This window comes from Pleurodeles waltl, chromosome 5 (assembly GCF_031143425.1).
Source record: "Pleurodeles waltl isolate 20211129_DDA chromosome 5, aPleWal1.hap1.20221129, whole genome shotgun sequence".
NCBI classification, from domain to species: domain Eukaryota; kingdom Metazoa; phylum Chordata; class Amphibia; order Caudata; family Salamandridae; genus Pleurodeles; species Pleurodeles waltl.
The window spans coordinates 731,525,212-731,546,622 of NC_090444.1; the positions used below are offsets into that span (position 1 = coordinate 731,525,212).

General features: G+C 41.4%; 1 protein-coding gene across 2 annotated transcripts in view; it reads right to left on the bottom strand.

Moving 5' to 3' along the window:
• RGS7 (regulator of G protein signaling 7) overlaps window positions 1-21,411 on the bottom strand; it is a 1,783,260-nt gene that overhangs the window by 474,491 nt on the left and 1,287,358 nt on the right. The gene's annotated exons all lie outside the window — the stretch shown is intronic.

Consider the following 21,411-nt stretch of genomic DNA (forward strand, 5'->3'; position numbering starts at 1 on the left):
TGCCCCTGACATAGGCTACCTCCATTTATGAAAGGGTACGAAAGATCAAGCAATGGAGTTCACTTGGAGTCTGAGGTGAATGAGGACAACAACAAAAAACCTTGAACCATAGTGCAAGGGTGCCTAGGAATGCTCCAAAATCTATGATTGGATGCATGGGAAAGCCCATGCTCCCCCTATAAAATGCATGTAAGCCAAAATATAATGTAAAGCAGCACAAGTAGGGTGGTGCAAATCGCCCCTTGTATGGCTTTGTAAACATATTACTGAAGCCTTTGCGTTGTTTTGTGCCACCTTATGCAATGCAAGTACAATGAAAAGGCTTCATAATTCTGGGCCTGAGTTACCATATTAATGCCTTGCCCTTAATCAATTATTATCATTTTAATAATCATTTATTATTTGCAGAGACAGTTTTCCCTAAAAAGACAACCTGATATAACAATAATATATAAAAATATAGTTAAATATATGACAATTGAGTACATTAGTTTATATGGTGTAAGTACACATGGACAGAGTAGTATAAAAAATCAAATGCTTACATTAAGAGCACCACAATCAATCACAGAATCAAATAACAGTTCACTGGACGTAAATTGTCCAATCCTATATCCTTCACTTCTTGTCCAAGATTGTATTTTAGCTGGATCAATCGATGACCATTTGCAGAGATAGGTCCTCATTTACTAAAAGCATGTGTTTTCTTCCGATGTAATACAACGTAAAAGATAGCATCAACTTACGTACCTTTTGACAGCTTGTGTGCACAGCACTAAATTGTGATATGTTGCATGAGCACCTACCTGAGTAAGGTTCAGCAAATTAGGGCCCTTGAGTCCTAAAACTAACAATCTCTTATCAGTCACCTTCAGGGACATAAGGTATTCTTTACATCTGTTGCACCACACTCTTCAAACAAAATCCATTATACTCATTTGAACCAGGCGTAAGATTCCCAGATGCAGCTGAATGCCTCCCTTCGGAATTTCGATATTATGTTCTACATGAAAGGGTTTAATCACAGTTGCCTAGCCAATCTGTATATTGAACATAAGAACATCTGACTGTCAAGGTCTCTCCGCTGTTCTTCTCACAATGTCAGTTCACACTAGTAGCTGTAGGCCAGACGCCCCAGCCTCATTCCAATTATAATTAAATTTTCTTTGGGATAATTCTGAAGAACTAATAATGCTCCAGATGCCCACAAGAATTTTGACTCAACATATGTTTTTTCTTTGTCTCCCAATCATTAAAGCATGCTTAGAGAAAACATATAAAACCAACCTTTGTAATTAAGAATGTGTACACTGTAGAGACAGTATTTAAAGTTTGTAAAATTCTAATCAGTTAATGTAATACGTATTAACTGTGTCATATCTTCCAGGGAATGGGACAAATGTTCTTAAATAAATAAATAAGGACTAAAGTATTAATTGCAGAGAAGCTCCTGGGGACAGCGGAGTTACTCAAATGTGGGTACTGGCAAGTGATGTGTATTAGTTGCTTAGACTTCACACTCAGTTCCCTAATAATTGGCCAGTGCTGTCAACCAATTTTTATGATAATCAAGAGTGACAGAGACCTATATATGTGCTTACATTATTGGTCTTTTCTTCCCTCTGTAAAACTTGTGATTTATTCCTTGGTGAGTTCTTATATGACCATGCTATCTTCCCCCATTCCAACATGTAAACACGATCTGTATATCTATCTGTGCATATCATCTGTGCATGTTTCTGAATAAGGAATCTCTTCATTGCCAATTTCATTGAGCGATGCTTGACCTCCAGCTATTCCACCATTTGGCCATGTTTCTTCGGTACAGAATTGGTTGTAGATTGCAGCCCATTTGACATATGACCTTTTCAACAGCTTTCGGGTGGAACATGTAGCTGCAGCCCATGGGCCAGAAATATAACTTCTTCATTGGAAAAGTCTGCATATGGCGGCTTTGACCTTTTTAATTCTGGCAAACATTAATAGCAGCGGCCAGGGGCATATACATCACAACAGTATATGGGGCTAAGCTTATCCTTAATAGGGAATTAACAAAACAGGATGAGATGAGGGAACAAGAAAAAAGAATTGTGCAGGATGACCCCCATGGGCCATTCCTACAGACAAAGAAAGAGAAACATGCCCAACTACTAGAAAGACGGTAGTGCTTAAACTTCCAAAAGTATACTCTCAAGCTACTGAGTTCCAGAAAGACATCAACACAGAAGATCTTCCAGTTGAATTCTTGTGACCTATGGGGAGTTTCTTACTCCTCATTTAGTAGAACTCCATAACACATCTGAAATCAAGGGTTGCCTTCCTTCTATGACCATAACAACACTTATAGTTGTACTCCCTAAACCAGATCTGAACAAACTGTAATCATCAGCTTACAGATTACTTTCAATATTAAACACTGACTAAACAATCTTGAGTAGAATTCTGGCTTCCAATTTCTGATCATCTTACAGGACTTGATACGCCCAGATCAATCTGATTTTGTTCCCATTACAAGCACATCTTCCAGTTTAAGAGATTAATTTATATCATGCATGTTTTGGGCAGCCTGATCAAACACCAGTGATAGTATTAATGGTTGATACAGAACATTTTTTAATACAATTGCCATTTAATATATGAAACTCTGAAACTGATGCAGTATGAGGATGAAAAAGGCTTAGATTAAGTTACCCTTACCGGACAGCCAGAGTAGGCACAGGAAGGATCATTTCAAAGAACTTTCCTCTAGAGAAGGGACCTAACAAGGATGACATTTGTCACATTTGCTATTTATATCAGCAATGGAACCACTTTCTTCTCAGTTAAGAAATGACTCAGAATATAAGGGAATAGCATCTTGACACAAAAACATAAGATCTTATTTTAAGCAGCCAGTGCATTTATATATCTTGCAGACATACAAGAATGGGTATCAGTCATAAAGATTGTTGTTACTTTTGTCCATTTTTCAGGCCTGTTCATGAATAGGAAAACATTGTGACTTGTCCTTTTAAGGACGAGTGGAGTTGTCTCCTAGCAGTTGCGTGAATTAGGGGTGTGCTGGGTTCAAGGCATGTTTAAATATCTGAGGTCAGAGTGTAACAGGTGATTGTTGAGTTAATAGCTAGAAGTTACTTGCAAACTGTCGCACACATTACAAAGTTTATTGCAATTTTAGAGATGCCTTGTGGAATAGACTGAGTGTAGGTAATTGGAACCCTCTTAACACTATTCCATTATTTTGTTAATATAGCACTACTGTTGTCCTGTAAATTGTTTACCAAATTTAATGCAGTGATATTGGAATTGATATGAGGAGAAGGAGAAGAATAACTTGACACAGTCGCCCATCACATATACACACCCTGGACTTTTGGATAGGATTTACTGGCGATTTCCTTCAATGGTTGTCTCCCTACGTTTCCAACTGGTTAACTCGAGCCCCAAAGTAACTATAACATGCTCGCTTGCCATGCACAGCTAATCTCCCCACATATTACACCTTCTATGGCATCATTGAAAATATCACTGGAACATTTGCAATAAAAGTATTGGTGAGAAAACTGTGCATGGTGGGGCGTGAGGTATAGTTACTTGAGTTAAACATAACTATAACTCCTGAATTTCTTTAGTTTTGTGCAAGTAAATTCAGAACCTAACTATAATGTCCCTGTAACCTTTGTTTTCAACCAAAATAATGTTGCCAGTGTGCCAGTGAGAAAGGGAAAATCTTGTTGTACTTGAATTGGAATGTCTTTATTTGGCAGCACAGTCAAAATGGTTGGACAGCTAGCTAGCGGTATCCAAGTGAGCGGAAACTTGCTTTGTGGGAAAAGTGTTGGTAGCAACTAAGGTAGATATAGGACAGCCCCCTGGAAAACAAACAATGTCAAAGAGGTAACAGGCTGCTGTGCCATATGACTTTGGAAGTTATGCATGAAACTGACCTATGCCCTCGACTTGAGACTGTGGTGTCTCTATAGATTGACCTTGACTAGTCAGGAGATAAAATAGGATAGATGGGTGGGAGCAGGTATTATTATGATGAAAAGACGAGTGTCCAGAAAATGATTTTGTATGATGGACAAAATCTGACAGACAGACATGGGCCAGCTGGGGGGTTTCTAATACAAAGCTGCCTGGTGGATGCAGCAAAAAAGATGAAGGTCTGGAATGGTTGACCAGCCAATCCAAGGGGGGCAACAATAGTTACAATGGAGCAAGGAGGGAAAATTCTGACTCAAATGTATGCAACCTTAAAAAGAGTCACCACCGGTAGCTGATAAACATCAAAAATAGATCTGAAAGGGATCTGAATATGACAATAAGCACAGAAAATGAGGAGAAAATGAGGGAATTACCCATAATGGTATGCAGGAATGCAAAATTCAAAAAGCAATTTAATTTCTTTCACAAACATATCTAACCACAAACCTACTACACAAGATTCCCCTGAGAATCTATGGTATTTGCACTAGCTTCAAAGAGTAAGAGGCCATGTTCTAACATGTGGTGTGGGAATTCAAAGCAATATTAGGATGTTGGAACTTAGTCACACATTTGGAACTTAGTCACACATTTGATCTCTCTGAGACCTGCCTCCTGGGCTTCATACAAAGACTTATGAAAATAGTGTGTAAGTTCATTGATATATAGCATTATTACTGCTGGGTACTGGGTACCACAAATTAAAAGATTGGCTTACTGACGTACGTCGCTGGGTGGAAATAAAAATAGCAGTTATAAGGGCAAAGAGCAGAAATTAGGCTACAGGAGATCAGAATAACATCTTACTGCAGTTTCTTAAGATTTACCTTCTACCCCGTGCATGTTATTTGTTAAAACAGGACTCAAAATTATACAATATACCTTAAACTAGTGTGAATTATTTCTCGTGTAAAGAATTAGGGAAGTCAGCCATTGAGAAATTATTGACCCATGATGACTGATGATGTAGAGATGAATGGTAGTCTATTTAATCAACTTGATGTAATAAGTAAATATCAACTTATACGGTTGGTCAAGTTGAACGATATGCAAACAGAACATCTTCACAGCTGGAGTTGTTACTTTGTAATTGTATAAAACTGTTTATGATTTTGATCATTGTATTGCTACCTAACTGTGAATATGACTAATTGTGATAAAATGGCATTGCTCATTGTTTTGAAAAAAGTAAAAATAGTTTTTTTTAAAAGTTGACTTTCACTGTGTTGACTGACCACGGATCCTGTGCCAGTTGTCATGCCACCTCTTTATGCACAAAATAGAGTGTTCTTAAAAAAAAAGAAAAAAAAATAATATATATATATATATATATATATATATATATATATATATATACTCAACAGTCGGCACTCACTCAGGCATAGAGAAGATCATCAAGAAAAGATTTTATTCTCCTTCATGATGCGTTTTGGCCGAACCAACGGCCTTGCTCACATAATCACCTTGCTTTGCAAATCACATACATATACACCACAGGAACAACGAAAAGCTGCTGGACTTGTCTTCTTTGCGAAAGAGTTCACTAAGGAAGGCAAACCATTTGAAAGTGCAGAAAGAAATGAGTCAGTCAAATACAAATTAAGAAATTTAGAGAAATTACGGAGATCGGAAATTTCAAAGTGGTGGGAAGCCACATCACTACAAAATTATGTTGAACATGGCATGGTACCTAGAGGATTAAGAATATACATAATATCTGCATTTGAATACCCAAATCCACAGATGTTAGAGGAATGGGCAGACACACGGCTGTTAGTTCACAAAGAATGCTAGAAATATTAATCAAATATACCTTGCTGGACATAGAGACCCTACTCAAATAGATAGACAGCCTAGAGATTGAATTCAAATCAGATTTGAATAAAGATTATATTATGAAATTTATAACAGCCATGAATGCACGTTTAAAAAAACATGAAGATGAGATAAAAATACGTAAACAAACCAAGTTTCTAAAAGATATCGATGACTATGAGAGTGACTTTCAATCGCAAATATGATAATGATTTTTGACAACAGCTTTGTTAAATCCATCATGGTGACAACTAGGAGCAGGGACCAGTCTGAAAAAAGAGGGATGCTAGAGACTGATGTAGACAATTCCTCCCTGACTGAGAGTAGCAGTTCAGGGAATGAACAAAATCCCAGGTCCACAACTTTTTTAGAACCTTTCCGGCTCCTCAGAAGGAGCCAACAAAAAACACAGGACATGTCAAATACAATGGATCAGGGCAAGGGCCAAAGGCAGTGCAGCAGAGGAAGAGGAAGAGGCATTGTAAACAGAGGAAAAAAAAGTTACGGCACAGAAACAACAAGAAATGGAGAAGAATCAACAGGATGTATGGGAACAAGGGCAAGTCCGGATGTGGAAGCATAATGGATCGAGAGATGATCAATAAGACAGTCCTAAATTTATCGGAGAGGACACTAACTGAGACTGAGAAAGAACTATTATGTTTTGGACTATTGTTTTGTTCACAATTTTTTTTTGACTAAGTGGGGACGCAAGTGGATTCGTTCAAGTTCATCAGGAAACTCAAGCTGATGAAGTGGCATTCCTCCAGGAATAGTCCTGCGGCCTTGATTACTAGTACTAATGAACAAAATAATTTATCAAATGAGATCCAGATTAGAGATGTAGAAACTCTAGCAATCCTGCATGAACTACAAGGTTTTGAAACAGATCCCAATAAGACCCACGCTTTACTCAGTACTCTGGGACTGACATACAATGATTCTTTACCCATGTATGTAAAGCCCCCTCTACTTTTTTTTATCTTGCATGCCTCATGACAGTGTAGATACTTTCCATGAGTTGGCTATCAAAGATTTTTTTTTAACTTAGAATGACCAGCAGAACAAGGGTAGAACATAACATTACTGTAGAACAACAACGAGCTTTAGAGTAATTAGCCGGGGATACCAACATCATTATACGCCCTGCTGATAAGGGAGGCAATGTTGTGATCCTAAGTCATGAACAATATATAACAGAAGCCAATTGACAATTGCAAGACAAAACAGCATATGCAATATCCAACAAAGAAGCATACACGAAAAGCATAACTACTCTATGGAACAAACTTATGGAATGGCGGATAAGGGTATCCTAGAGTGGGAGGAGTACAGTTATTTGAAAAAGGAATACCCAAAATTACAAGTCCTATACTTTTTGCCTAAAATTCATAAAAATAGCAGCAAATCCCCAGGCAGACTGATAGTTTCATCTAGGGAGAGTGCATTCAGAAATGTATCAAGATATGTTGATCAAATCTTATAGGACTATGTGGTTACTCTTCCTTCCTTTGTGAAAGACAAAAAGGACTGTCTGGGGAAGATTACAGGAATAAACTGGGAGGATGATTTTCTCCTAGCAACCATGGATGTTAAGTCTCTGTATACTATCATTGCTCATGAACAGGGGATAAAGGCATGCTACATTTCCTACGAGCTAGACCAGTTAGGCTACTTGAGCACATATGATTTTAGATATGATGTGCCTTGAGAACAATATTTTTGTATGCAATGGCCAGTTACATTGGCAAATTTTTGGAAGAGCGATGGGCACCTGTTTCGCTCCCAGCTTTGCAAATTTAAGTAATGATGAGATGCAGACATACTGTGACCAAGTAATTTTATGGATACGTTATATTGATGATGTGTTTGTCATTTGGAGAGGATCCACAGAAAAAATAAAGGAGTTTGTTAGAATCCTAAACGATAATGATAACAATCTTACCTTCTCTCTTTTTACTAGTAGGACCAACATTGAGTTCCTCGATGTTGTAGTTGAAATTCAGCAAGGTAAACTAGAAACCCATCTGTTTAGGAAACCTATGGCTGGCAATAGTTTACTGCATGCCATGAGTGGACATCCCACAAATTTGAAATGGGGTATACCTTATGGCGAACTCCTTAGAGCTAAGAGACATTGTAGCACTGAAAAAGACTACAGAGCTGAAAAACAGGTGATAATACAGAGTTTTAGACACAGAGGATATCCTAATTTGGTATTGCATGAAGCCTGTAGAAAGGTAGATGGCATATCTAGAGTGAAGAACTTGTTCTCCAGTACGAGAGTACCAAATGACTATTAGACAGCAAGGTTAATTCTAACGTATAATAATAATGCTGAGACAGTGAGGAAGACTATATCCAAACACTGGGATATATTGAGAAATTATAATGTTGTACAAGAGAGACCGAACATCACATACTGCAAAGCTAGATCATTACGTGATGCTCTGGTACATAGTGACATTACTAGACAACAAATTGACGTGAAATTTGGGCTCCAAGGCTTTTTTCCCTGTGTTAGCTGTAAAGCATATAAATCGAGTCATGTGAAAGAGGAGTATAGAATGATTGGTACATACCCACGTCCTATAAATCAATTCTTGACATGCAGCACACAATATGTAATTTAAGTGCTTGAATACCCGTGCCCTTTGAGATATGTAGGGAACACAATATGTGCAGTAAAAAAACGTGTTCTGGAACACATGTGAGCAACAGAACAGGGTGACCATAAGTACCCAGTTGCGAGGTACTTTGAAAAATATCACTTCAACCATCGTACCAAACTATGGGGGTTATTCTAACTTTGGAGGAGTGTTAATCCGTCCCAAAAGTGACGGTAAAGTGACGGATATACCACCAGCCGTATTACGAGTTCCATAGGATATAATGGACTCGTAATACGGCTGGTGGTAAATCCGTCACTTTTCCGTCACTTTTGGGACGGATTAACACCTCCTCCAAAGTTAGAATAACCCCCTATGTTTCTATGGCATAGAACACATTAAAATTAACCCCAGAAGTGGAAATCGAGTTGCTCAACTACGTAAGAGAGAATCAGAGTACATCATAGATCTTTAGACTCTGATGTCGAGTGGACTTAATCTAGATGAAGGACTAAGGGGGTCATTCCGACCCTGGCGGTCCATGACCGCCAGGGTGGAGGGCAGCGGAAGCACCGCCAACAGGCTGGCGGTGCTTCCTGGGCTATTCTGACCGCTGCGGTAAAGCCGCGGTCAGAAAAGGGGAATCCTCCATGGCGCTGCAGCGCCGCCATGGGGATTCCGACCCCCTTCCCGCCAGCTTGTGTCTGGCGGTTTTTACCGTCAGAACCAGGATGGCGGGAACGGGTGTTGTGGGGCCCCCTCACAGGGCCCCATACAGATTTTCACTGTCTGCCTTGCAGACAGTGAAAATCGCGACGGGTGCCACTGCACCTGTCGCACCCCTTCAACTCCGCCGGCTCCATTCGGAGCCGGCTTCCTCGTTGCAGGGGCTTTCCCGCTGGGCCGGCGGGTGGCCTTTTGGCGGTCGCCCGCCGGCCCAGCGGGAAAGTTGGAATGGCCGCCGCGGTCTTTTGACCGCGAGGCGGTCATTCGGCGGTAAGAATGACCGCCTAAGTGTGCATCTATATCACTATTATCCCAATGTCAAATATTAAAATGCATTAGTTTTTGTTAAATTTCTCAACAACATTGGAGTTATGATGTTTTCCTTAGAGAATGGATGAAGAGGCAGGTGTTTTGCCTCGTTAAGTTTCTTTATGGGGAATTATTTGCTTGTTATATTTTATTATTTATCCTTCTAATCACTGTAGCTGTCAGGGTTTTCACCTTTGGTAAGGTGCACTAGAAAATAGGGGTGGTATTTATGAAACAACAGAATAACAAGTGGGTTTGATTGTCTGATATTTGGATGAATACATATGACAGTAGTAATAGTACAGTATGGCTAATTTCCACTGGATGTCTTCCAATGATGAATTTGACCTATGTAAAGACATGGATTCTATTGCATTAATATTGCATTATATAAAGATGATATATATATTAATGGTCGTGAAAGTCGAATATCTGGAAGAATTAACAAAAAAGTAGTAAAAATAGAGTGGGGCTTCACTGGATGCCTGTTGAGGCTTAAATCAATTGAATGTGACTCAGACTAACTCGTGGACATAAGTTATGTTTTGCAATATTGCACTCGATGAACTATAATAATCGCTCTTTGAAAAAAACAGCATGGATACAACGAATTGCTCTGAGTGTATGTGACAATGACACAACAGCAAGTGCCATTTCTTTGGGACGTCTTATTTGAGAACTTACGTTAAGAGTTTTTAAATGCATACGTGTCTTCAGGTGAATCAGATTATTAATTAGAGACCAAGCAATATTTCTGCTCAAGCAAGGTGTAGTAGTATCATGAGATCTAATACAATAAGCATTATTAGCCCTGTATTACATTATATCGATATACATACTAAGATGGTGCCCGTAAAAAAATCCAAGATGAATGGCTTTTATTGTGAGTCCGTCTTCACTGTTCATGCACAAACTGTGGTGTATATGTATGTGATTTGCACAGCAAGGTGATTATGTGAGCAAGGCCGTCGGTTTGGCCAAACGCATCATGAAGGAGAATAAAATATTTTCTTGATGATCTCATCCACGCCTGAGTGAGTGCCGTCATTTTTGGGACTGTCGAATTTGTTAGACCAGTGTGCTCGTCTGGTCATGCACACCACCCCTCGACAAGAGCGGGGGTCCAAACGAACGTGACTGAGGATCTATGTACATACCCATATACATTTGGACAGTAATGGAATCAGAAGCCATATTTCACACTACAGTTGAAAAAACACTCTGCAGAGCTTTTACATCGCAGGAGATACAAGGATTTATCCGCACTTTACCTAGAAAAAAACATTTTTATGAAATATGAATATGTTGCAAGGTATGTGGCAAATTAAGTGGCAAATGCTGTAAATCAGTAATCATATGGTAAATAATACAGCCACAAAATTGCCAATTCCTCTGGCCCTTTGGCCCTCACCACTGTCCCTTCTTTTATCAACAATATATTCATGAATAGTAAACTCAAGTATTCTAATTCCTATCAGTCCCTATTGGCAGCAATTGGAAGAAAAAAAGCTTTTTCAAGATGAATACCCAAACATAAACCTGCAGTATAAAACATATATAATGAGTAATATGTGTAATATGGTCCTATGTTGACATCTAGGCCTTTGATGACATTTACAACCCCTCCCATCATCAAAGATGCATTTTAGTGCACACACATGCCATCACATGCACAGAGACGAACCATTTCTGTTACTACAACCACAGGTGTCATACAGGACTCAGCAACAGTTGATCTGTTATGCCCACCAAACTCTTCATGAAAAAAAAAATGTTTCCATGGGTTTTAATCATGAAGGTCAGTCATTTGATTAGGGGAATGTGAAGGCAGGAATAAAGAAAAGCATTGTGTCAAAGCATATGGATTTGAATGCAGGCAGGTCCCCACTCATCTTCCAGCAGCAGATATCCATTGACAGCACACTAAATCACAGTAACAGTCCACATCTACCCCAAGAACCAAGCTTCACCTCAGTTAGAACCTGCATTACTAGTTGAGTGGGGGGGCAGGTGAAACCCTACTCAAGGAGCAACCACAATCTGTGTCGGAGTTGAAACACAAGCACACCCCAAATTAACCCTGAAGTAGCTTGGCACAAAAGCTGTCAGGCTTAACTTAAAGGCAATGTGTAAAGTAACTAGGTAGCACAGTAATGAAGGGAAAACTCAACACAAGACAAATCCCACACAAATTTAGAACAAAATGTAATTAATTATGTGACACCAAGATGACAATTTTTTTAAAAGTGAAAATAATGTCTAAAAGCACAAAGGGCCAACTGCGGTTATCTAGTCGCGCCGGACCACAAGAAAGTCACAAATTCATATCAACAGTGATGAGCGTGTGACAGATGCAGGGTCCAAGTGAAGCCTGCTGAACGAAGTACCTTAAGTCCAGGTTGCAGGGTGTTGCTAGATTCAGCCTCGAAGATGCATTGTGCAGCAGGGATTCTGAGGAACTACAAAGCAGCAATGTGATTTCCTGTTGCGGAGGCAGTTGACAAAGGCCGTGCAATGCAAACTACTGCATTGAAGATGCATTGTGCACCGTTGAATCAGATGAAGCTATGGGACTGCAATGAGGAGTCCTGCGTCATTGTCTAGGATGACGTTGACAAGGTGTTTGAGATGCGAAGACCTGCATTGAGAAAATGTTGAGCTGTGACAGTTCTGAGGAGACTGTGACCTGCGATGCGAGGTCTGGCGTTGGGGATACGTCATGCTGCAGCAATCCCGATGTGCTGAAAGGAGGTGTATCGTGATGCTTCAGTTTTACTAACAGGACCACAGCTGAGCAGGCAGCGCACCTTTAGGCCCACTTCCAAGGGTCCAGGACAGGCGTAGTAGTACTTAAGGTAGAAGGACTAACGGCAGACAGAGCCCAGGTACTGGTTTTGATGTGGATGGACCATTTTCAGGCCTTGAGGCTCTGATCAGGAGGCCAGTCAACTAGCCCTTGGAGTCACTCTGGTGGTCCTGGGTCCAAGATGCAAGTCCAGTCCTTTCACTCAGGCAGCAGGGTAGCAGTGCAGCCGTCCTTCTTGCAGAGCAGCACAGCAGTCCTTCAGACACTTCCACTGGTCCAGAGGTATAATGTAGATTTGGGTCTGAAGGTCCAATATTTATACCTGGGGCTCACTTTAAAGTAGGAGAAGGTTCTGGAGGTTTCCACCCTAAGAAGTGTTTGGAATTTCCTGCCTCCATGCCCTGGCCCTGATTTGTCTGAGGTCAGAATAAACCACTGTGAAACCCTTTGAGTGTGTTCAAGCAGAAAATTTGTGATGTGCATGTGTGGTAGGTGACAGTTGTTCCCCCTCATCAAGTAAGTCAGAGATGGCTCATCCTGCAAAAAAGCTGTGCTCCTTTGTCTCACTGTCTGGGAGCAATATATAAAGACCAACTGCCAGCAACACCTAGCCATGTGACCAAGGAGACAGACTGCAGACACCAAATGGTTGGAACAAGAAAATGCCAAATCTCTAAAAGTGGCATTTTAAGAATTGTGAGTGACTTAAAATGTATCATTAAGGAGGGCTTTAAATTACAATTCTTTAGACACCAACTCAGCATCCCTAACTAATCCCAACTGAAGTTATCACTTATTAAATGTAGTAAGTTGACCAAATGGTATTCCAGTAGTGAAGAACACTTTTCATAGTTTTAACTATCCAAACATGTAAACGTGAAAAGTGCATGTCTAACCCCGTGGGTGCCGTGGGCGAGCTGGTCTCGTCCAGGCACACGGTTCCCGTGTGCCTGTGACGAGACCAGCTCGTCCTGCACCCAGCCCATTGGGGGAGCGCTAGCGCTCCCCCGTGGGCCTCCCACCCACACACCCTGGTAGAGGATGGAAGGGGAATCGCTTCCCCTTCCACCCCGAACCCTCCACCCCCCCACTGACATCTGATGACGTCATGGTCACCTGGGATGCGATCCCGGAAGAGAAATGCTTTTGCATTTCTCTTCTGACCAGGAGGTGGGGCAGAGAGACATGAAAGGAAAGGAAAGACCTTTCCCTTTCTTTCATGTCTCTCGAAGCATTTCTGCTGCCCGATCGCGATGCAAACGGGCAGCAGAAATGCCCACTAGACCCCGGGTGCAGATCGGTCTAATATAACTAAGCCAATCTGCCCCCAGGGGGGCAGAAAACCCCTAGACACCAGGGATACATTTTTATTTTGTTTATTTTTTTTTTATATGTGGCGAACGGCCCCTTAGGCAAGGGTCGCTCCCCGGGCGTCCAAATTATTTTTAGACCATTTCTGCCCCCACTGAGGGCCTAATATAATTAGGCCGATCTGTCCCTGGGGGGGCAACAAACCCCTAGACACCAGGGATAAAAAAAAAAAGTGTTCATTTTTTTAATTATATGTGGGGAGCGACCCCCCCCCTGGGAGCCGAAACCAGGGAATTCTTATTTTTTGATGCTTACGCATAAGGGGAGCGGCCCCTTGGGCAAGGGCCACTCCCCAGAGGGGGGCAAAATATGTTGAGGCCATTTCTGCCCCCCAGGGGGCAGATCGGCTTGCTTCCCTGGAGGGCAAATTGTATTTAGGTCATTTCTGCCCTCCTTTGGGGCAGATAGGCCTATATTTTTTGCAAGGCCCATCTGCCCTCAAGCCCACCAGAGACCAGGGAAGATTTTTTTTCAAAATAAGAGGGTGGGGGTATGGCCATACACCCACCCCAAACAAATGGGGCCAAAGTTGTCCTGCCCACCATTGGGAAGATTGGGCAATTACCCTCGAGGGGGTAGAAAGTCTACTAGATGCCAGGGAATTTAAAAAAAAAATAGTGGCTACCAACCAGTATGGGCCTGGTTATGCCCCCACCCCAACTGAAGGGGGTAACGCTCTTTCAGCTCTCCCCTGCACACTAAAACATTTTATCCCATGGCAAGCAAGATGACATTTGATTATTTTGGGTTTTGGCTTTACATTTGGGCCATGAGAGCTTAGTAACTCTCAAAATCGTCCCACTTGTAATGGTGAGGGCTGCACTTTTTTGACTTTGGGATGTAGAAAAATCCACAAGCCCTAGACACGTCTGAAAACTAAACACCTGGTTGATTCCAGTGTGGTTTGCTTCACATGCACCCCGCAGCATTTTCTGACCCAATATGCCTTGCAAACCTCCAACTTTGCTGGAAATCACACATTTTTCCCACATTTTTGTGATGTAACCTTCCATAATCTGCAGGGATTCACAAAATGAGGTATCATTTTTACCGGGAGACTGAGGGGAACGTTGGGGGGTAGGAAATTTGTCCCGGTTCGGTGATCCCACGCAGAAATGTGGGAAAAATTAGATTTTTTAGCAAAATTTAAGGTTTGCTGAGGATTCTGGGTAAAAAACATTAGGGGATCCATGCAAGTCACACCTCCCTGGACCCCCTCGGGTGTCTGGGTTTGGTAGGTTTCCCTAGATGGCTGCTGAGCCCAGGACCAAAAACGCAGGTGCTGCCCCCCAAAAAACACATAGGGCCAGATGTACCAAACGTTTTGCGACTCGCAAACGGCAAAATTTGCCGTTTGCGAGTCGCAAAACGCGTATCCCAATGCAGAAATGCATTTTGCGAGTCGTTACCGACTCGCAAAATGCATTTCAGACTCGCAAATAGGAAGGGGTGTTCCCTTCCTATTTGCGAGTCGCATTGGGATGCAATACCATTTGCGACCGCATATGCGGTCGCAAATGGCATCGCAGTTACCATCCACTTCAAGTGGATGGTAACCCAATCGCAAATTGGAAGGGGTCCCCATGGGACCCCTTCCAGTTTGTGAGTGGAGCCCAAAATATTTTTTCAGGGCAAAACCAAGGGACCACTCCCTGCCCTGAAAAAAAAACGAAACTAAAGGTTTCGTTTTTTTTTTAAGTGCAGCTCGTTTTCCCTTAGGGAAAACGGGCTACACTTCAAAAAAAAAAAACTGCTTTATTTAAAAGCAGGTCGCTAACATGGAGGTCTGCTGACGTCAGCAGGCCTCCATGTTAGCGAGTGCCTATACTCGCAATGGAGCCGCAATTTGCGACCCACCTCATGAATATTAATGAGGTGGGTCATTGCAACCCCATTGCGAGTTGCAGTCGGTGTCTGAGACACCGTACTGCATAGCAATTTGCGACTTGCAAATTGCGAGTCGCAGGGACTCGCAATTTGCAAGTCGCAAATTGCTTTTTTCCTACATCTGGCCCATACTTTTGTATTTGATAATTTTGATGTGTCCAGATAGTGTTTTGGGGCATTTCCTGTCGCAAGAACTAAGCCTACCCACACAAGTGAGGTACCATTTTTATCGGGAGGCTTGGGGGAGCGCTGGTTAGAAGGAAATTTGTGAATCCTCTCAGATTCCAGAACTTTCTGTCACCGAAATGTGGGAAAAAAGTGTTTTTTTAGCCAACTTTTGAGGTTTGCAAAGGATTCTGGGCAACAGAACCTGGTGAGAGCCCCACAAGTCACCCCATCTTGGATTCCCCTAGGTGTCTAGTTTTCAAAAATGCGCAGGTTTGCTAGGTTTCCCTAGGTGCCAGCTGAGCTAGAGGCCAAAATCCACAGTTAGGCAATTTGCAGAAAACAGCTCTGTTTTCTTTGGGAAAATGTGATGTGTCCACGTTGCGTTTTGGGGCATTTCCTGTTGGGGCGCTAGAACTACCCACACAAGTGAGGTACTATTTTTATCGGGAGACTTGGGGGAACACTGGGTGGAAGGAAATGTGTGGCTCCTTTCAGATTTCAGAACTTTCTGTCACCGAAATGAGAGGAAAAAGTGTTTTTGGGGCCAAATGTTGAGGTTTGCAAAGGATTCTGGGTAACAGAACCTGGTGAGAACCCCACAAGTCACCCCATCTTGGATTTCCCTAGGTGTCTAGTTTTAAAAAATGCACAGGTTTGGTAGGTTTCCCTAGGTGCAGGCTGAGCTAGAGGCGAAAATCCACAGCTAGGCACTTTGCAGAAAGCAGCTCGGTTTTCTTTGGGAAAATGTGATGTGTCCACGTTGTGTTTTGGGGCATTTCCTGCCGCCGGAGCTAGGCCTACACACACAAGTGAGGTATCATTTTTATCAGGAAACTTGGGGGAACGCTGGGTAGAAGGAAATGTGTGGCTCCTCTCAGATTCCAGAACTTTCTGTCACCAAAATATGAGGAAAAAGTGTTTTTGTGGCCAAATTCTGAGGTTTGCAAAGGATTCTGAATAACAGAACCTGGTGAGAGCCCCACAAGTCACCAAATCTTGGATTCGCCTAGGTGTCTAGTTTTCAAAAATGCGCAGGTTTGCTATAGGTGGCGGCTGAGCTAGAGGCCAAAATCTACAGGTAGGCACTTTGCAAAACACACGTCAGATTTCAATGTAAAAATATGATGTGTCCATGTTGCGTTTCCTGTTGCGAGCATTAGGCCTACCCATGCAATGAGGCACCATTTTTATCGGGAAACTTGGGGGAACACAGAATAGCAAAACAAGTGTTATTGCCCCTTGTCTTTCTCTACTTTTTTCCTTCCAAATGTAAGACAGTGTGTGAAAAAGACGTCTATTTGAGAAATGGCCTGTAATTCACATGCTAGTATGGGTACCTCGGAATTCAGAGGCATGCAAATAACCACTGCTTCTCAACACCTTATCTTATGCCCATTTTGGAAATACGAAGGTTTTCTTGATACCTATTTTTCACTCTTTATATTTCAGCAAAAGAATTGCTGTATACCTGGTATAGAATGAAAACACATTGCAAGGTGCAGCTCATTTATTGGATCTGGGTACCTACAGTTCTTGATGAACCTATATATCCCCACAACCAGAAGAGTCAAGCTGCCGTAACGGTATATTGCTTTAAAAAATCTGACATCGCAGGAAAAAGTTAAAGAGTAAAACATGGAGGAAAATTGATTTTTTTTCACCGCAATTTCAATATTTTTTCATTTCAGCTGTTATTTTCTGTAGGAAACCCTTGTAGGATCTACACAAATTACCCCTTGCTAAATTCAGAATTTTGTCTACTTTTCAGAAATGTTTGGCTTTCCAGGATCCAGCATTGGTTTAACACCCATTTCTGTCACTAACTGGAAGAAGTCTGAAAGCACAAAAAATCGTAAAAATGGGGTATGTCCCAGTAAAATGTCAAAATTGTGTTGAAAAATTGGGTATTCTGATTCAAGTCTGCCTGTTCCTGAAAGCTGGGAAGATGCTAATTTTAGCACCGCAAACCCTTTGTTGATGCCATTTTTTAGGGAAAAAACAGCAAGCCTTCTTCTACAGCCTTTTTTCCCTTTTTTATTTTTTTTATAAAAAAACGAAATTTTTGCTGAATTTTGGCAAATTTCTTGGTCTCCTTCAGGGTAACCCACAAACTCTGGGTACCTCCAGAATCCCTAGGATCTTGGAAAAAAGGACGCAAATTTGGGTAGCTTATGTGCACAAAAAGTTATGAGGGCCTAAGCGCAAACTGCCCCAAATAGCAAAAAAAGGCCTGGCACCTAAGGGGGAAAGGGCCTGGCAGCGAAGGGGTTAAATACACTGCACCCTGCCCTATGGGCTGTTTAAGGCATACCCTTGAGGTGACATATGTATTAAAAAAGGGAACTTGTGGCCTGGCAAAAGGTTTATCTTGTCAGGTCAAAATGGCAGTTTAAACTGCACATACAGGCTGCAATGGCAGGCCTGGGACATGTTTAGAGGGCTACTTAAGTGGGTGGCGCAATCAGTGCTGCAGGCCCACTGGTGGCACTAAATATACTGGCCATGGGTACAGGTAGTACCACTTTACTAGATACTTACAAGTAAATTACGTGTGCCAAGTGGGTGTAAATTGAGTGTAAACCAATTTAACTATGTTTTAAGGAGAGAGCACATGCACTTAAGCACAGGTTAGCAGTAGCAATGTGCACAGCATCCTAAGGCCAACAAAAACAAGATCAGACAAAAATGGATCAATAGGTTAAAAGGTCTGGGGGATGACCACCCTAAGGCTGACAGGTCTAACTCATGTCCCTCCCAGCTGAAATTGGGGAGAAGCACCCAACCTGCTGGGAGTTCTCATCACTAAGGGAGAAGAACCTGGAGAGATCATCAACATTGGCATGATTGGACCCAGGACAGTGTTCCACCATAAAGTCAATTTCCGGCTCACCTCAACAGATTGGGATTCTCATCGCTCATTTGCATGAGCCATGAGAGGGGCCTGTGGTCTGCCTGAACCCACAAGTGAGGCTCAAACAGATATGGTCTTAGCTTCTTCTGTGCCCAGACCATGGCAAAGGCCTCCCTCTACAGTAAATAGCTCTCCACCTCTGCTTTCTGGGAAGTAATCTCCTGCTAATAAATGCTACAGGTTGCTCTAGGCCCTCCTCATTTAACTGTGCTAAGACAACCCCTACGCCATGCTTTGAAGCATCTGTCTGCACAATGAACTCCTCAAAGAAGTCATGGGCCTCGAGTACAGGTGCTATACACATGGCCTCCTTGAGGGAGTCAAAGGCTTTCTGACAGGCCTCCATCCAGATCACCTTTTTGCACTGCTTTTTCGAAGTCATCAACAAATTGTGCTATAATTTTTAACAAACCTCCTGCAATATCTGCTGAGGCCCAGGAAGGCCTTCACTTCAGTCTATGTTTTGGGTGGTTGCCGGACCTGGATATACTCAGTCTTGGCCTGAAAGAACTCAGTTCTTGTTGAACAGGACATCAGGCAGCATGAATTGTTCACGGTGTGGTAGACTTCAAAATTAAAGTTGGGAAGGGAAGAAAATGCTTTCCATAAGTCCCAGGTTTGATTTATTTTTGTTTTGCTGTGTTATGTAGCACACTGTGCACGCTGACGTTTTGACAGCAAAACAAAAGTGAAAACAGGCCAAGCTAATGGAATCTGCAGGTATCCACAAATGTCCTATCACACAGCCTTCCTGCACTTCCTCAATAACAATAGTACCCCATTTGTGAGAATGGGCTCCTACCTATGAAAGGAAAGACTCCATAAGCCGCCAGAGACACAAGGAAACATCAAGATGTTGCCTTGCAAATTGACCCATTCTGGCAATGTGGGTAGCTATAGTATTTAGGTCAGGGCTCGGTCAGCATATCCTACCTTTTTATGTGTGGAGTTCTCCACCAAGATTAAGGACTCTCCGGAGTAGTACATTTACTATTATCTCTGTTTGTGAATACCAAAACAAGAGTAAACTTACACAGATGTGTAAGATTACCTTTGTGACTCTGGTCCTAATCTCCACATAAAAAGAATAAGCAGCAATTGATCAGAAGGAATAGACTGACATTCAACCTCTCTTTGAACAGCAGAAAATGTAAGATAAAAAGGATTTTTTTGTTCCCCATACACCTTCTGAACTCCAGCATGTTTGTTTTGTTTCGATTAGGCTGTATGCATTCAAATCTGAATACAGTTTGTTTAGCTAAACTGCCTTTAAACTGAAGTTTTGATAAATACTGTGACACTTGTCTTGGTCATTTGAAAGGGGCAAAGATTAACATGTTCTGCCTCTTCCTCCCCACCACACCCGTGGCTACGCCCCTGGGTAGGGTTTATTGTTACAGTAATTTAGAGACGATGGCCTGCCTCCAACATAATTGTACTCCTTCAGCTATAATCACTATTCGGACACATACAAACTACAAAACATACACCTTAAAGGCATCAAAGTCACCAACAGTGATTGCAATAGCCAAATACAGCCTATGGAGAATTTACTTCCATCAGTTTAGTCTATCAATATCAATGCTTTTCCATTGGTGCAAATTGATTGCAAATTGATTATTCATTTCTTAAATGCACCTTATAGATGTTTTATACATCCTGCTCATTAAATAATAAAAATCATATGCTTATGAGTGAGGCTCACGGTACAATTAATGCGAAACCAGTACAAAGAAAGAAATGTGACGAAAGCGTCATGATCGCCCAGAATATCTTCCATTCCTGCATTCATCTCTCACCGGGCTCTTAGAAAACAATGGTGATGCTCTCCGTGATAAGGTGCATAAATGACCTGTAACTTCAGTGTAGAAATTTGTTGCCTTGAGTTTAAAAGTCTACTATTCTATTGAGAGCAATTTTCATTGAATTTGGTGAAGTGGGAAGACATGCTCCGTTTACTTTGTGTCCTCCAAGCCATATTTATCAACAGAGGTTTCAAGAGTGTTTTATTAAGATCCTTGGAGAGGTGTGAGTAATCATACATAGCTCCAACAAGTAGATTGAATAGGTTTGACTCCTTCATTTTGCATCTTTTAAGTGGTGATAGCTCGTGGTTCATTGATGCTACCGGGCACTGGTGCTGCCCTTCTTAAATCATATTTTTGTTCTATTGAGTCAGGTATTTAATATCAGCTCTAATGTCACCATTTGTGATTTTTTGTCAGGTTCAATTTGCTGCAATAGTAGGTTTCATTATTTTTTTCCTAATGAAGAAATGTGTTTTATTTTGTTTTGTTCACTATTTTAATGTTTAACTGCTTTCCTTCAGTCTGTCAAAAAAACTTTTATTATAGCCCATGTCCACTGACAATTCTATTGACAAATTGTTTATTTGTTTGTAGATTTTAATGGGTGGAAAGCAGTTTTCTTGTATTGTATGCCAAAGCAAATTGCAAATTTGCATGAAATATTTGTTAATCAGTCAATGTACAAAGTGGCTATTTCACAGTTTGGTTCAAAATTTGATTTTCACCTAAAATCTTTCCGCTTCACTTTTGGATAACACTAGAGCAAACCTTTATTGACAAATTAGTCCATGTGAGAAATTGGGTTGTTGGTTGAGGGATGTGAAATTCTACTCAAGCAACAGCACAATCTATGTAAGGGCTAAACACAAAATTAACCTATGCATAACCCTCTTGTAGCTTGGCACTAAATCAAACAGGCTTAACTTAGTTCAAAAAGTATCTTAAACGCTGTAAGGCACGATACGAAAAATGGCAATTTTGGGAGCGCGCATGTGCAGATCGGAGACACTGCAT